The sequence below is a fragment of the Chaetodon auriga genome, chromosome 17 (genome assembly GCF_051107435.1).
Source record: "Chaetodon auriga isolate fChaAug3 chromosome 17, fChaAug3.hap1, whole genome shotgun sequence".
Lineage (NCBI taxonomy): Eukaryota > Metazoa > Chordata > Actinopteri > Chaetodontiformes > Chaetodontidae > Chaetodon > Chaetodon auriga.
Genome location: NC_135090.1, coordinates 1,237,007 through 1,254,636, shown reverse-complemented (window position 1 = coordinate 1,254,636; position 17,630 = coordinate 1,237,007).

Here is a 17,630-nt window from a genome sequence, read left to right as displayed (position 1 = left end):
TTTTTATGCTTAATGCACACATAACAAGTGAGGTTTTCTAACAGAACATAAGTCTAAAACAACATGTGTCACCATATTTAAAAGATTTTTTGTTAATTGGACGAAAAGTAATGGTTAAAAAGGGAATAGTTTAATGTTCTGTTGACTATAAGACTTCAGTATATATTAGTTGATTGAACACAAAATAACGTAGTTCAATCACATCATTGTGTTTGTGTTCACTAAACCATAACTGTGTACATTTAGTTGCTAAATATCTTTAAAAGAAAGCTCAAACTTTTTTTTTTTTTTTTTGATTGTATATTTATTTGTAATGGACAGGAAAATAGATCGACACAGCAACATTAGTGAAAATAAAAACAAATGTCCTTCCAGTTTTGTTTGTTTTGAGTCCAGAAAAAGCACATAAATTTCACAGTGATCAGTAGATGCACATTATTCTCTTAAGGACAGTACTGACAAATTGTTTGGGATAAACAGAGCCAGATGAGGCTCACATGCTCACTTAGAGAGAACTCTAATACAACTTATTTATAGGTAGAAAAGTTAACATGAAACTATGTACATGAACCAGGGTGGTCACCTGTGCTGCTGTCATAGAAATAATCATCAACAACCAGTCAGAGCTTAAATAAATAACTCACAAGACAAGGTTACCAGTGAGATCAAATAAAGTCTGCTCTCGTGGGGGCTATGAATAAAATCCAATTACTCCAAATTTGGTAAAATTTGTCCTTTTGGAGTCTTAATTGATAGGTCAATTTTTCCATCCTAAATATCTCTAGAGTAATTCCAATCCAATCATCCATTGTAGGCTGAACTGGGCTTAACCATCTCCTTGTAATTGTTTTCTTGCTTGTGTAGGGGAATTAGTTATATAACCTCTAAATTAATGTTACATTCATTAATAAACTGCGGGGCACCAACCTTCCTCAGCTAAGAAGGATTTTATTTATCATGTCTTATAATGCTGATGTAGTGACAACGAATGAACCAACAGTAGATCAGTCTGATAATCTAAGGCACAAATTCTCAGCACAGGGATTGCTTATATCCAGTTCAAAAGGACACCGTCTGACCACGACTTATATGAAAAAAAGGATTATTTATTAAACACAACAATGAAATTAATATGAATAATGGATAACATGACAAATGATAGGGGTGATACGAAGTAACACAAACAACTGCAGAGAGAAACTTATGGCAAGAGAATGGCAAAATGAGTTTGGCGATAGTGAGAAGTCGGTTTAAAGGGAAAATGGGGATGCAAATGTAAAGTTAATTTGTTGAATGAACGATTGAGAGAATTTAACAACTTGAGAGTATCTTAACCTCATGGACCAACTGTTATTCAAAACCGCGTAAGCATGCCTAGGGGAGAGTGGGGTAATTTGTGCCAAGGGGCAAGTAGTGCCACCCCTGTTATTTAGAAAACCATAGAAGAAGTTGGTCATGTGACCACATATTTTTGAAGAGGCATCCATTTCGCTCATCCTGCAAAGAAGGGAGACACATGGCTTGAGAGGTAAGCACATTTAAGTTCAAAAAACATTTTTTTGCCCTCCAAAGTAAAATTTCTATGACTAAGGTTTTTTGATTGCTGTGTTTGAACAATTATAGAAAACTTTGAAAACAGTTCACACATGTTTTAGTGCTTTAGTAAGCTACATCATGAGTCTATACAGTTAGCATGATGCTAGCTCAAAACAGCTGGGGGATGCATTTTTTTTCAAAATGGTGGGCTTGGGGTAATTTGTGCCAAAGGAGCTGGGTTAAGTTGTGCCAGTGGCACAACTTCCCCCAACTTATGATTATTTACTATATATTACTTTATTGTATTTTATTGTTATTGTACATTGTATTCTTACATTTGATCACTAAAACTATGTGTAGTTTGCAAGTAAAAAATCCAAATCCTATAACTATGTTGGATTGGTGGAGAATGTTGAAGGTGACGAGATCAGTGCAAAGTTTCTGAAGCAAAGTTGTAAGAGGTCTGTTGATGGAAAGCCCATCTTCACATTTAGAGAGAATGATGAAGGAGTCATCCCTAGAGGTGATGTGCTCAAGAAACTACCCACACCACAAAAGCTTGGTGGTACAGCCAGAAGGGAGCACAAGTTCACATTCCCCTGCAGCATTGACAAGTAGAATGTCCAGTAGTAGGCTGAATCTGTGAAGATATTCAGATGCAGATGCAGTTAGGTGCTCATTTTGGAATTTTCATTTGGTTCTGAGCATGTGTTCATGTGGTGCTAGGCCTTGTTGAAGCAAACTGGCCTTTGATGATGTTAAAACTTTAAATAAACATTAAACAAGTACTTTTGCATTGAAATTGTCTTGCTTTTATATAGCATTATCGTTTGTGAGATTAAAATGATCTTTTTTACTTCAGTTATCAATGGCACAATTTACCCCAGTGTATTCTGACTAATGGCACAACTTACCCCGCACTGGAGGCAAGTTGTGCGACAAAACCACTTTTTTTTCTAAAGCTATATTTCTCAAACAGTTTATTTAAGATCCAAAGTGATTGCTCCCAGGGATGCGCAACATCCTAAACTATATGTACATATTTTAGTTGGAGGCATTCCTGTAATCCCCTTGCGTAAAAGGCACTTTAAGTAAAAATTGGCACTACTTACCCCACTCTCCCTACTTTGTCAGCGACGCTCCTGTAGATGTCTGCTCCGAACTGACACGAAGAGGCTCCACGTTACCACCCGTAACTCTGATCTGCGCTGTGGTCTGCCGGACGAATCAAGCAAACCATGGTTGAGAGCCGGTGTTGGACAGGGATGTCTCGGGAGCTGAGGATCTTCGGGGTCGGCTGCAGATGAGGAACGGTTTCTGATGGTTATTTAACCTGGACCAGCGGGTCAGCAGTCAGCAGCAGGCTACAGGTTTTAGGTTGAGTCAGCGACCGTGTGGCAAGCCTTTAGTTTGGTAATAATAAAATTAGGAAACTTTTCGATGGCCTGTCGAAAATGTCTTCAAAATTATTATTACGTTACTAGAATTTTTACACAAAAACAAAACAAATCACGCGGCTTAACGTGGCGAGCAAAAATTAAAGTTTCATGAAGATAAAGACAACTAGAAAAATAAGTTTTCTGAATAAAGAGGTAATACGGACAAATGAAGACAAAGACAAAAAGAAGACTGAAGACTAACAAAAGACGAAAACTACTGAACTAAAACTTAGTGTCCACTACATGCTGCAGCCAATATACTTGCTCCAGGGCGTGTTTAATCAATAGGCCGTCACGCATGTGAGATGGTTCGCGGACGCGCAACGTGATTTCACCACACAGAGCGAGAATTAACTAATGATTCAGACAAGGGGCTCATCTGCTTCTCACTATGGTCAATTGAATATAATTTAAATGATCAGTTTTTGATGGCATTTCAACATTGTTCACAGCATGCGTCAGACACCTTGGATGAATAATGACAACATTCAACAACAAACATGATAACATTTCCTAATACTAATCCTAATAAACATCATGACTAAGGGTATGACTACTTTAATATGACGAAGGAATAAAGAAGGGCAGACTATATTTGCCGAAATGATTATCGCTATTATGGTTACTTTTTAATAAAAGTCTCCCGCTAAGCACATTCAACCTAACCGCTATGAACCCCTAGATGGCACTATGGTTCCACAGTAGAAACTCAGAGAAATTTTTTGGGATAGTTAAAATCACAGTTTTATCATCCTGTAAGTTAGAAACACCAGAAAAGCATTGTTATTATACAGATCACGGGCTTAGTAATGTAAAAACATTCACAGTTAAATCAAACATAGAGATTTAGTTACTTTGGTAGGTTAAGAAAAAGGCACACAGACATACAGCACAGTTTGCTTCAGGAATGTCTAATTTACAACCCATCAGCATTATCTGGTTTGTAGATTACTCTGAGACATTGAGAACGTCCTGAGCAGAAGATACCCTTTGAAGTGGGAGCCATCAGTGACTCTTGTTTCCCTGAAAGAATGGGAGAAGTTGTTCTACAACCAGACATCTTGTCTCTCCCTGAGTTCACACCTTCCTGTGAACCTTCCAAATGGTCAATAACCCTTACAAGTCTGATTGTTTTATAACTCCATTTCTCCTGAGGAATGCAAAGAGGGGAAAAGAGGGTCAGTTACAGGCAAGTTCTGCTACACTTGCCACGAAGAGTAATTGCAGCAGCTCTATCTCACTCCTATGTTCCACAAAAGAGACAAGACCCAGGTACAGAGCGTCAAAACTCAGAGGTATTTGAGTGTTAAAGAACGTGCTTAAGGAAGCCTGGATACCCTTCCAGAAAACATTTAACCTGGGACAATCCCATAAGATATGATTGTGGTTAGCAACAGTCTAGCCACATTGTCTCCAGCATGGCATATGTGCAGGGGTGCACATAACTTTTTCAGTTAGTTATTCAGGTGAGTATCAGGAGATGGTGTTTGGCAAGTGCAGTCTTCCTCACTGTCCTCCTCAGCGTCGCCCCCACAAGCTTCAGCTTCCTGCATGGTAGATGATGAAGATGCTGCAGATGCACCTCCCTGTCCTTGGTTGGGCCTCTGATTAGCTGTCTCCATCCACAGGTCAACAGCTTGCTTAGGGTCAAATGTCTCTGTGGTCTGCTTTGACAGGTGAATGTGCATCAGGGCTGAGAGACGAGCATGTGACGAGATTTGTACTTGGTTTTTATTATGCTGAGATGTGAGAATCTCCTCTCACAAACTGCACTGCTTAAAGGCAGTGTAAAAGACAGCTTAACCACCTTGTTGATGTTGGAGTACATATCAGGGTTACTTGTATTTACTATTTGGACTAAGTTATACACAGAAGAGGCTCCCAGGCGTTTTCCTGCCTGCTTTAAGTGCATCCATTCTGTCATAGTGGTGTCTTTGTCAAGTTGCAAGGTGGCCTCATATTTCTTGAGAATGTTGCAAACTGTTGTGTTTCCAAAACTGTGGGGTGAGATCTTGCATTTCCTGAGGCCATGTTGAAGGATCAAATACTAAGAAATGATCACATGACTTGAGGGAGTCATATCTGATTTCAAACTCTTCAATTACCCCCCTCAGCAAGTTTGTCTTGTCTCTGTCAGCATCAGAATTGGAAAGAGTGTGTGCCCTGTGGCCTTCACTATCAAGCAGAAGTGTGAACTGTCCAATGACTAGCATGAGTTCATCCTTACATTCTCCAAACCTAATGGATGTGGACTTCAAAATGTTGCCAATGTCAAGCATGTTTGACAGAGAACACTGAAAACGATCTGTGCAGATATGCTGCAAGTCACTGTCATCACTCATAGCCAGTTGTATTTTAATGGCTGACAATAGTCTTGATATTTTTAACAGTATTTCATGCCTCCATGCAGACCATCTGATATTATGAAACTTACCCAGTTTCACAAAGGAGATCCCATTTTCTTCACAAAGCTTCTTCAGTGCAGCATTTTTTTTTCCCTCCACCTTTTTGTAAATAAAACTGCAGCAGCCTTACCACAAAGTGATTAAATGTCTCACAGTGAGGCACGTTGCAATCAACTGATTTTGTGCAATTCTCTAGTGTGTGTGCAGTGCACAGAACGTGCACAAGCAAGTCTCCAACTGCAACAAGTCACTGGAGTTTGACAGCAGCCCTGTCTGAGCACATAGCGACCAACTTTGTTGTCCAGTCATCCAAGCCTGTGTCCTGGAAAAGTCTCACAAGTCCATCTGTTCGGTCAGCACCCAGTTCAATCAGTCCAACAAAGTCTGAGGTAAACTCTCCATTGCTGGACACAGACACAGTGTAAACGATTTCCTGCTCAGTTTTTGTGATGTCCTCAGATCCATCAAAAAGCACCCCCCAAAATTCAGCAGACTTCAACTTGGCTTTTGGAGCGATGCTCTACATGATCCGTGTGCCACCTTTACATGAATGATATGCACCTCCAACATTTACTCCTAGCTGCCATGCGTGACATGCGTGACATGCGTGACATGCGTGTTTAGCTTTATAGAACGCGAGGAGAAAAATACTTAACAGAACTTGCAGCTGTTCTTCATTCAGCTTGTCTCGCCATTTGGTAAGTGGACAACTGGCTATTTCTTCTCGGCTAGCTTGCTTATTTGCAATGGCTTGTGTTACATTTGTGTGCTCCTTGCTCCTTGCTCATGTTTGTCAAATAAAGGATGGTTGAAATTCTTTGAGCCTTTATAAAATGCACCTGTTTTGTCTGCTAGATGTGGATGTGAATGACAACTCTTTCAACATAGGTGAAATTGGTTTTATATTCGACATTTGCTTGTTTGTTCTGTTTTTGACTTTAATAGCGTCATGAAAACTGCACCAATTCCATCCAGGTCGGTATTATTTTGTAGAGATAAGTAAGCTAGACATTTCACTGTCTTTACCTGGAAAGCTAGGCTACTGTTTCACACCTGGCATCCGAAGTTGGTATAGAAGGTCTTGATGAGGTCCACTATGTGCTGTGGAATTCCATGCATCCTTAAGATGTTCCAGAGGCCGTCACGGTGTATGCTATCAAATGCCTTTTCAAAGTTGACAAAACTGATGTTAAGTTGCCTCTGCCATTCTGTGCATTGTTCTCTAATATTACGGAGTGCAAATATCTGGTCAATGCCCCCCTCCCCCCTTTACGGAATCCTGCCTGTTCATTCCTGAGTTTCTCATTTACTGCCTCTGTAAGACGCTGCACAATGATTTTTGTCATGATTTCCCTTGGTATTGATAGGAGTGTGATTCCACACCAGTTGTTACAATCTCTCAAGTTGCTCTTCTTTGGTATCTTTATGATAATTCCTTCCAACCAGTCATCAGGTATTTCCTTTTTCTCCCAGATGGTTTTCAATAGTGGTTGAAGTAGTTTTGGCTACTATTGGTGTTTCAGTTGTTCGTCTGTGTTTGCCACTCACTATTTTGGTGATCTTATATACTTTCCCTTGCTCCCCTTTCCTAGCTGCCTCTTCTGCTTGACTTGCGGGGGGGCGGTTGCACCGGGAGAGGTAGGCAAACATCTTCTCAAACAGTTTTGTAGAGGATGCTGGGACTCTGCTCTGCTCTCAAGTCTACAACTAGAGCAGAAGAAAAATTCTCCGCCTTCGTTCTCAGAGCTTCTGCTAATCCTACGCACTGAGGAAGACAGGCAGGCAGCCAAGGCTAGTCGCATGAGGAAGCATGTAGGTCCCTCAAAGCAGAGAGTTCAGCTTCAGTCACAAAGTAGCTGCATTTTTGAGCCCACAGAGAACTCAGAGGCCCAGCCTAGTGCTATTGATGATCTTAGGAAACAGATAGCCAGTCTACAGAGTCAGCTAACCACCTTTGTTTCCCAGAGCAAGCCAAAGGGATTTAGTGAGAAGGGTGCTACAGGGAAAACACAGAATAGAGCACCAGCATCACGCAGCGCAAAACCCGACATGACAAAGCAACCAAGAAAGAACCACACAAACAAACCCAGACCTTGGTACTGTTTTAATTGCGGGGAAGATGGACACATTTCGACCTTGTGCACTAACGACTCAAACCGGACTTTAGTGACTGAAAAGAGGAGACAGTTAGAGGAAAGACAGCGTGTGTGGGAACAACAAAACCGCCTTGACTTACCTTTAAACTAGACTCAGTCTCTGTCGTGGAGCAGACAGGGGCTACAGAGAGGCAACCACGCTCCTCAAAGAAAGGGAAGTCTCAGACATGCACCATCTCAGAACACTCTAAAAGAAGCCACTCTTTTAAGCTCCCTTCTGGGTTGGTCGGTACTAGAAGTACAGCTGAAGTGACCATCAATGGAGAGCAAGTCAACTGTCTACTTGATACAGGTTCACAGGTCACCACCGTTCCCCATTCTTTTTACCAACAGCACTTGGGTGAACAAGTCATCAAGCCCTTGCATGATCTCCTTGAGATAGAGGGAGCAAACGGACAAACGGTACCCTACTTGGGTTACATTGAAATGACAGTTGTTTTTCCACAAGCTTTGCTTGGTGTTCCCATCGAGGTACCCACCCTTGCTTTGGTTGTGCCTGATGTCAGGGCCACCTCACAGTCTCTTGTGCTTATAGGTACCAACACTATGGATGTCTTATATGACACATTTTCAGAAGGCGAGTTAACTCGCTATCAGCCAGCCCACTACGGCTACCGAGCTGTGGTCAAGGTCCTTGAAATCCGACGCAGACAGGCTAGAGATAGCCTTGGCATGGTGAAGCTACAAGGGAAAAACCCTGAGGCGGGGGTGATAAGCAGGGTTCTAAATTAACTTTTTTGATCACCAGCCAATGTGGCTGGTGACCTTCTAAAGTTACCAGCCAATCAAAATTTCCACTAGCCAAATTTTTTCCCGGTGAAAATAAGAGAGATTATGAGTGCCACTGAATGCATTTGATCATTTTATTTACATTGTTGGCATGAAAAATGCACAGAAAGTACAACACATGAAACTAAAAGACATTTTTCCAGTAAGTATTTAGTATCATTACATTCCTAATAAAATGTATTTTTCCTTTCAACTTAAAGTGTTTCTGCTTTCCTTCTTTAATAAGAAATATATATAAGTAACAGCCATGACTTAAACACTTGCAAAAAATTGCATTGGTAATAAATTGAATTATGTATGTACAACTAGAAAACAGAAATAATGCAGCAGTCAGTATTGCAGATTCCTTAGGCTCTCCTGATGACTTCGGGCACTCTCATGGTCCTTTACTGCCTCGACTTTAAAATTATTAGTCCCCACCACAAAATTATTCGTCTTGTTTTTTTCTTTCGTGTACATGCGGCAATCCTTACAAAACATGACGGCATTTTCGTGATCAAGCACAAGCCATTCACGACTTGTCAGCCATTTAGCGTTAAACTTTTTCTTAGTTTCGCACGCTTTGTCGACATTCTCATCCCCTGCCTCCTTCCTCTTCTCGCCCCCAGACGTCTGTCCCAACCACCGCAGCATTTAGTTTAACTTTACTTTTTACTTTTAGCTAGCTCAGTCTCCTTTTTTACAGTTTATACGCCGCCGTTCATTCTTCTTCTTCTTCTTTGTGTTTGCGTTTCCGTGGTTTCTCGCGCCGGTTGCACTACAGACTGTAGTGTGCCTGCGCACAGCCAATGGGCATCTTGTACGTCATCACGTAGCATTACGACAGTGTTCATGGGAAATGTAGGACGGACTGTAGAGCGGCTCTGACTGACATGATTGCCTAATGCATTACCGGTCAAATTGGCTAGTAAGTTTTTATTTACACCCGCCAATATGAATTTTAACCTGCATTTGGCGGGTTGGCGGGTGTTAATTTAGAACCCTGGTGATAAGAGAGTCCAAGTCACCTTTTTTGTCCCCTATCGTCATGGTCAGAAAAAAAGACGGGACAGTCCGGCTATGCATCGACTACCGCAGGCTTAACCTGCAGACAATAAAGGATGCATACACGCTTCTCAAACTTGAAGACACTTTCTCTGCCCTCTCAGGGTCCCGGTGGTTTTCGGTTCTTGACCTGAAGTCTGGTTATTACCAGATTGAGGCTGATGAGAAGAACAAACCCAAGACCGCATTCGTGTGCCCTCTTGGGTTTTGGGAATTTAACCGGATGCCACAGGGCGTGACAAACGCTCCGAGCACCTTTTAAAGGTTAATGGAAAAATGCATGGGTGATATGCATTTAAAGGAGGTCTTGGTCTTCTTGGACGACCTAATTGGTCCTTGGTCGTCTCAAGGAGTTTGGACTAAAACTCTCACCTGAGAAGTGTTCCTTCTTTCAAACATCCGTGAAGTATCTCGGACATGTTGTCTCCAAGGACGGGGTTCAGACTGACCCGGAGAAAATCGCTTCCCTCAAAACGTGGCCAGTCCCCCAGAACCTGTGAGAGTTAAGGTCATTCTTGGGGTTCACTGGGTACTACAGGAGATTTGTGAAGGGGTACTCCAATATCGTGAAGCCCTTACGTGGCCTGACCTCTGGGTACCCACCCCCACGAAAGAAAGTCTGCTCGAAATCACCAACTGATCAGACTTACCACGACCCAAAGGAATCCTTTGGAGGGCATTGGACATCTGCTTGCCAGCAGGCATTCGAGCAAGTCATCGAAGCACTTACCACCGCTCCTGTTTTGGGCTTTGCCGATCCTCAAAAGCCATATGTGCTACACACTGACGCCAGCACTAGCAGCCTTGGCGCTGTTCTTTACCAAGATCAGGAAGGTCAACTTCGTGTGATAGCGTATGCGAGCAGAGGATTGTCGAGAAGTGAGAGCCGGTACCCAGCTCATAAGCTGGAGTTCTTGGCGCTTAAGTGGTCAGTCGCTGAAAAGTTCTGTGACTACCTCTACGGAAATCGGAAAGTAAATAGTACCTGTAGTCCCATCGGGTGCAGAGGGGTTATACAGAGATAAGAGGGGGAATACTGTGCAGTGATCATGGAGGATGATACTGTACTGCAGAGATCACGAGAGCAGAGCGCCTGTATCATGGCTCTTTGGGGCTTTCCATGTCTTTGTAGGTGTCTTTGCAGGTGTCTTTGCAGGTGTTGTTTGTGACCTTACATAACCCTGTGTGTCCTTATATAACCTTACCGTATTGAAAGGTTGAATGTTCTTATAATCACACTATGATTTCAATATACTTTTACTATGTTTTAATATAATCTCAAAGTGCACTTAAAGATAATGTGATTGTGTGATATGTCTTTATGCTTTATATGCAACTATGGCAATAAATTGTAACTTGGTAATATGTTTAAAAAATAGGGCCCATGACAATCAGAAGCTAATGGTGTAATTTCAAAAGAACAGAAAGAAAATAAAAAAGAGCATCCTCAAGATGCACCTTTAATGTGTCAATATAGGTCTGAGAAAGATAGGAAAGTCCAGGCTGAACAGCGGCCAAACGATAATGTAATGGTGTAAAAATAGAAGAATCTTAGAATAAAGAGAAGATGCCCCAAGGGCGGGGTAAGCCCTGAGCTGAACTGTATAAAAGACGGAGCGCTAACCATTGTAAGTTGGAGCTTCTTCAGAATTGCACTCTGTGTGTTTCTGGGTGTTTTTCCCCTTTGTTGCCAGCAATAAAGTATTTTTGCTTCTCGGACTCTGACTCCTGCAGATCATTTTTGAGCATTTTTCTCCGACAGCTGAATTTGACCTTTTCTGGCCTATTGTGGTTTGTACATTGGGCCTTCACATTCCACGACAATGTGTGCACTGGCCACAGTCTCATCATCCCACAGCCACCCAGAGGCTGGCAACCTGTAAAGGTAATCTGCACTCACAATGCTCTGTCTGATCAATGTTGGATGGTGAACTTTTATGTAAAACTTTATTTATATAGCACATTTTTAGCACAGGATGCTAAGTTCTTTACATCAGTCTCACCAAAGAAAAAGAAAAGACAAAGCCCACATAAAAAATATTCAAAAATGCATCGTCGTAACATAGAAAGCATACAGCGACTGGTCACCATCCAGAGCACACCCTTCAAATTAAAAAAAGGCCAACCTAAAGAAGTGGGCTATATTGTAAATGTATTGGAACAGTAAAGTCAAACATTACAGTTATGAGTTCACATAAAACATACAAATAAATATGCCACATGGCCCTCATCTTACCAGAGATCCTCAACCAAATGACAAAATTCTCAACCAAATGACAACATAATGTGTATAACACAGAATTCTGTCAAATTATGTACCCTTAAAAAATGAACAGAGTGTGTTATGCACTTTATATTATCTTTTTATTTTCAGTTTACTTAAAATACATGTCGTTGTTGAGTTAGAATATGTTTTTCTAATTAAGTCCACATATATGTGTCTCTCATTAGCCGTACAAACTGTTAACATGTTTTTAAGTCACAAAACATTTAATTTAGGTGAATTAGGATTGAGATACTGCTTATTTCCAGGGGGTAGCAGTACGCTAGCTGCTTTTACATCACAACAAAGAAGAAGACTGAGAAGCTTCAGACTGGACATGCGCAGTCAATTTGACTGTTAACTTCAAGTCCAGTTGGTTTTGGCGGTTAAATCTCGTGGTTTTCATTTTCTGTGTTGGAGAAGGCAGGAACATATTTCTTTTCACAAGTAACGCTACCTATTGTAGTATTTTCATAATGAGTATGATTGTGTTTTGTGTTTGTGATATCAGACGTTCGCTATATTTTTACATTGTGTATCATTATTTTGGAGATCAGGTGGATCACAGTTAGCTAACATAACTTAGCTCGCTAATAACTCAGGTTGTTCTGCTTTCATGGCACCAAGTACCGCAATTTGTTAACAGGTAAGGTTAATCATAGTGGAACCATACCACATAACATACATTTTTTAAACTCTGTCTGTAGACGTTACTCTCTGCATGCAACAAGTTTAAACTGTCTACAGGCAGTTAACCCCCAAGTTTGTGCTGCTGACTTCAGAAAAAGCTTTGGATTAAACCCTGTCAGTGGTTTCAGAACTGTTGAAGTTAATATTACCACTGAAACAAACACATCAGTGATCATCTTCCTGCTGCTGCTTCACATTAAAAAGTTTCAATTGGTGAACCATTGGGAGGCTAACGTTAAACGTTTGCTTATGAGCAAAACGAGAACATTTAAACAAGTGGATAACTTGAGCTATCTTCATTTGGTTAGTGTCAATGAAAGGTACTTAAATAACTGCTAAGTAGCTGAAAGTTGAAGATTGCTCTCTCATATTACACTCACGTGTATAACGTTAATTATAGCTGTCTTGTCCTGACCAATACCTTACGTTTTAGCGTGTAAGAACTTGAATGAACATTAGCTTAAAGTTGTACTGACTGTATCCATCCATCCATCCATCCATCTTCTCCCACTTATCTGGGACCGGGTTGCGGGGGCAGCAGTCTGAGCAGGGATGCTCAAACTTCCCTCTCCCTGGACACTTCCTCGAGCTCTTCCGGGGAGATCCCGAGGCGTTCCCAGGCCAGCCGAGCGACATAGTCACTCCAGCTTGTCCTGGGTCTTCCTCGGGGCCTCCTCCCGGTGGGGCATGCCTGGAACACCTCCCTAGGGAGGCGTCCACGGGGCATCCGATAGAGCGATAGAGACACCCGAGCCACCTCAGCTGACTCCTCTTGATGTGGAGTAGCAGCGACTCTACTCTGAGCTCCTCCCGGGTGACAGAGCTCCTCACCCTATCTCTAAGAGAGCGCCCTGCCACCCTGCGGAGGAAACTCATTTCAGTTGCTTGTATCCAGGACCTCGTTCTTTCGGTCATGACCCAAAGTTCATGACCATAGGTGAGGGTAGGAATGTAGACTGACCGGTAAATCAAGAGCTTCGCCTTTCGGCTCAGCTACTTCTTCACCACGACAGACCGATACAGCGACCGCATTACTGTTGCCGCTGCACCGATCCGCCTGTCAATCTCACGCTCCATCCTTCCCTCACTCGTGAACAAGATCCCAAGATACTTGAACTCCTCCACTTGAGGCAGGAACTCTCCCCCAACCTGGAGGGAGCAAGCCACCTTTTTCTGGTCGAGAGCCATGGCCTCGGACTTGGAGGTGCTGACTCTCATCCCAGCTGCTTCACACTCGGCTGCGTACCGCCCCAGTGCATGCTGAAGGTCCTGGCTCGAGGGAGCCAACTAGACAACATCATCCGCAAAAAGCAGAGACGAAATCTGCTGGCTCCCGAGCTGAACCCCCTCCGGCCCCTGGCTGCGCCTAGAAATTCTGTCCATAAAAATAATGAACAGAACCGGTGACAAAGGGCAGCCCTGCCGGAGTCCAACATGCACCGGGAACAGGTCTGACTTACTGCCAGCAATGCGGACCAAGCTCCTGCTCCGGTTGTACAGGGACTGTACAGCCCTCAGCAGAGGGCCTCCAACCTCATGCTCCCGGAGCACCTCCCACAAAATGACGTGAGGGACACGGTCGAATGCCTTCTCCAAGTCTACAAAACACATGTGGACTGGTTGGGCTTCCTGAGGCGCCAAATGGTTTGTCAGAATTTCTTCGAGCCCGACCAGTAGTCCTCCTCCATGGCCTCCCCGAACTCCTCCCCAACCCAAGTTTTTGCTTCTGCCCGAGCTGCCGCACACTTGGCCTGCCGGTACCCATCAGTTGCCTCAGGAGTCCCATGAGCCAACCAGGCCTGATAGGACTCCTTCTTCAGCTTGACGGCATCCCTTACTTCCGGTGTCCACTACCGGGTTCGGGGTTTTCCGCCATGACAGGCACCGGCGACTTTACGGCCACAGCTACGGATGGCTGCATCAACAATGGAAGTGGAGAACATGGTCCATTCGGACTCGATGTCTCCAACCTCCCTCGGAATCTGGTCGAAGCTCTCCCGGAGGTGGGAGTTGAAGACCTCCCTGACACCCTCCGCCAGACGTTCCCAACAGACCGTCAGGGTACGTTTGGGTCTGCCAAGTCTGTCCCGCTTCCTCCCTTGCCAGCGGATCCAACTCACCACAAGGTGGTGATCAGTTGACAGCTCAGCTCCTCTCTTTATCCAAGTGTCCAAGACATACTGCCGAAGGTCAGATTATACGACTACAAAGTCGATCATTGACCTCTGGCCTAGGGTGTCCTGGTGCACTGATGGACACCCTTGTGCTTGAACATGGTGTTAGTTATGGACAAACTGTGACTAGCACAGAAATCCAATAACAGAACACTGCTCGGGTTCAGATCGGGGAGGCTGTTCCTCCCGATCACACCCCTCCAGGTATCACTGTTGCTACTCACGTGAGCATTGAAGTCCCCCAGCAGAACAATGGAGTCCCCGGTTAGAGCACTTTCCAGTAGCCCTCCCAGAGACTCCAAGAACTCTAGAACAAGTACTCTGCACTGCTGCTTGGCCCATAGGCCGAAACAACAGTGAGAGACCTATCCCCGACCCGAAGGCGCAGGGAAGTGGCCCTCTCGCTCAGTGGGGAGAACTCCAGCACATGGCGGCTGAGCTGGGGGCCTATAAGCAAGCCCACACGAGCTTGCTGCCTCTCACCGTGGGCAACTCCAGAGTAGAAGAGAGTCCAGCCTCTCTCAAGGAGTTGGGTTCCAGAGCCCAGACTGTGCGTGGAGGTGAGCCCAACTATCTCTAGCCAGTACCGCTCAACCTCCCGCACTAGCTCAGGGTCTTCGTCCAGGGTTTGGGTCGTCGGGGCCCCCGCCCACCACTGCCACCCATAACACATAGCACCAGCCCCTTCTGATCCTTCCTGCGGGTGGTGGGCCTACGGGAAGGTGGGCCCACGTCGCTCCTTCGGGCTGCGCCTGGCCAGGTCCCGTGGGCAAAGACCCGGCCACCAGGCGCTCGCCTGCGAGCCCCAACCCTGGGCATGGCTCCAGGGTGGGCCCCTGGGTTGACCCGGGAGCGACGTACGCTTCCTTGATTACTTCTTCTTCATAGGGGCTTTTGAACCGCTTTCAGTCTGACCCGTCACCTAGAATCTGTTTGCCTTGGGAAACCCTACCAGGGGCATTAAGTCCTGGACAACATAGCCTCCAGGATCATTTGGGTACTCAAACTCCTCCACCACGGTAAGGTGTCGGTTCAAGGAGGAGTGTATTGGCTTTATCTTAACATAAATGGATGATGCATCACAGAGAAGTTTAGGTAAATTTAATTATACAAACTACGAAATTTAGTGTGCCTGTTTATCTCTTCCAACGGATATTTGCACCCTTTGACTACTACAGAAGTCATATTCTTATTAGGATGAAATGTCACACAGATGTCTTACAGCATGAAGTCATGAAGTGATATTATTTTCAAAAGGTCTGCCACAGATGTAAACTGAAAGTTGAGTGGTTGGGAGAATGTGGTAATTGTACTTGTATTATATTATCTTAAAGGTGTTACTTTTTTTCAAAGCAGTAGGGCAAGACACGTCCATTTCTTTATTGTGAATTTGAAAGTTTCATTTGTACATATGTAAACAAAATTAAATTTCCTAGCCCAGTCACTACACTTTTAAATTAATGTAGTTTTTGTGGTGTGTGTATGTATGTATGTGTTGAGTACATTGATGTCTTGGTGAAGAGTGATATAAAAGCAGGCTGAACTCTAAACGACCATATTAAAAACTGAGTGCAACAATAATTAATCTGTGAACTTAATTAATTTATTTTCACCTTGTTTTCTTTTTTGTTATCTGCATGTTGCAAATTTCAGGTCAGGATAGATTATTAATTGATGGTTTGGGCTCCCCCCTGTCTGGCCAAGTCACTGTATTCATAACAGGTATGATCACAACTAGCTACATTTTTTCTTACATTACTTACAGCTTTACTAGGCCTGCTTAATGTTGTCTGTGAATGAGTTGTAATAGCTCACATAATTCCAGTAGCATATTAGAATCTTTATTATTTTGTGTGCAGGACACACCTTTTAGTTTTTATAATGCAATTTTATTTTTATACAATCTTGTGAGTGTCTCTGTTTACATCTCTATTTTTTGGGCTGCTAAAGGGTTGTGCTAAATTTAGATATATGTTAGAACATAGAAAAACCTGTGACATCTTAAATTTGGTTGAATGTTTCCAATAGGTAATAGTATGTTTTTTTTGTGAACTTTATGGTTTCAGGTTGAAGCAGAATTTGTGAGGATTACTACTGCTCCCCTTGTCACAAAGTTCCTTGACGAAGTTGACAGACACAATGCTCAGCTCATGAAAGTGTTCAAGAATAAAGGAGGCTCTGCAGGGAAGAAAATAAAAATAATAATGGCTCCACTTGTGCAGGTATGTTTTATTGTTGGTATAAAAGACTATGGAATTATAAGTTGACGATGACTAGTCTTTTTTAACAAGTATAGGGACTGATAAACAGAAAGCCAATCACATCTGTAAATGTGCCCTAATGAGCATAAAAGTCTCACAAACCCCAAACAGCAACTTCATGCTTTATTTTGTTAGCATTCCTATTTAAACTTAAATACAGATCAGTGGTTCCCCCTTTAGAATAATTGTTATGGGCACAGTCAGGCCTTTTTTCATTGTTGACACAGTGTTGTGGAAAAAGGTCTGGCTGTGCGAGATTAATACAGTGGTGTTTACTTTGGTCAGTGAGTACATGTCTCCCTACAATTCATGTGTCTTCCATTTACATGCTTATTGAAATACAAGGTATAGTATGTGTGAATGTGCTGTCCTTAAGTTTTTTTTTTTTTCTCTTTTTTCAGAATGAATGAGAGAGAATGAAAGTTGAAAAGAGGAGGGAGTGCATCCTCAGGGCACCTTGTATCTACCTTAATGAAGACCCGGACATTCTCTTTAAAGAATACCTGGTAGGTAATAAGAATAGTATAGTTTCTACCTGAATTAAACCAAATCTTGAACAACTAATGTTGTAACTTAGTCTGCTTGTTTGTTCAAAAAAAAAAAAAAAAAAAAAGGGGGTGGGGGGTGGGGTGGGGGTGGTGTCAATTTAATACATATACTCACCATGCATAACTTTCCAAATCAGCTACTACTTTACGTAGCTTTTACATTTTCAGTTTGTGCTGTTTATTTCAGGAAAATGATTCTACTTTTTGTTTTAAGTGCTGTTGTAGTGGATGGTGGTGGTGCACTGGAATTCATTAAATTGAAAAGTGCTGCTAATATTGTGTCTGCCCCATTAAGGTGCGTGAGGGTAGAAAATTATTAGAAACA